Consider the following 1067-nt stretch of genomic DNA (forward strand, 5'->3'; position numbering starts at 1 on the left):
CAGGCGGCAGCACGCAGCGAGGGACGGGGGAACGGAGCCTGCCGCATCTCGGCCCGCCGCGGCTGTGCCCGCCGGGGAGGGGGTCCAGGGGGCGTGGCCGGAGGGACTTGAAGGAATCCAGTCTTGGGGATGCTGTGGTTGAGGGGGGCTGATGGGAGCTTGTCCCAGAGGGGATCAAGTCCTGGGGATCCTGTTGTTGGAGGGGGCTGAGGAGAAGCTGTCCTGGAAAGGAGCAGGTGAGGGGATCCAGTGCTGGGGGAAATGGAGGCGATCCTGTGCTTGGCGACCTGAAGGGAGATTGGACAAAGGGGAGCCTCTGGATGAGAGGATTCAGTCCGGGGGGGGCTGAGGGGAGACTATCGTAGGGGAAATAAAGGAGATCCTGTCCTTGGGGTCTGAGGGGAGCTTGCACATCATCGGGAGCCCCGACGGAGATCCTGTCCTGGAGGTGTGGAGAACCAGACAGGGCCATGCTGAGCCAGCCGAGATGCTCCCAGGCCGGGACCCTGTGGGAAGCAGAGCACGGGAGAAGCTGCTCCCACCGCACACAGCTCTGAAGCAGCTGTTTCCTCCCAGCAGGAAGCCCCCACGAACCCCCCACTCCTCATGGAACCCACGGCCCGCTCCACACATCCACGGTGGCTCCGGGCTGCAGTGGGCCGAGAGGGGTCCGTCAGCGCCTGCCCGAGGCCTGGAGCTCCGGCCGGGCCGGAGCGCGGCCGTGTCTGTCCCCATGGCACGGGGCCGGTGTTCGTGCCAGCCCCCCAGGCCGGCCCCGCACGGGATCGCAGGTGAGGGGATCCAGTGCTGGGGGAAATGGAGGCGATCCTGTGCTTGGCGACCTGAAGGGAGATTGGACAAAGGGGAGCCTCTGGATGAGAGGATTCAGTCCGGGGGGGGCTGAGGGGAGACTATCGTAGGGGAAATAAAGGAGATCCTGTCCTTGGGGTCTGAGGGGAGCTTGCACATCGGGAGCCTGTCCGACGGAGATCCTGTCCTGGAGGTGTGGAGAACCAGACAGGGCCATGCTGAGCCAGCCGAGATGCTCCCAGGCCCGGCCCCTGCGG

This window comes from Corvus brachyrhynchos, unplaced genomic scaffold (assembly GCF_000691975.1).
Source record: "Corvus brachyrhynchos isolate BGI_N302 unplaced genomic scaffold, ASM69197v1 scaffold544, whole genome shotgun sequence".
Classification (NCBI taxonomy): Eukaryota; Metazoa; Chordata; class Aves; order Passeriformes; family Corvidae; genus Corvus; species Corvus brachyrhynchos.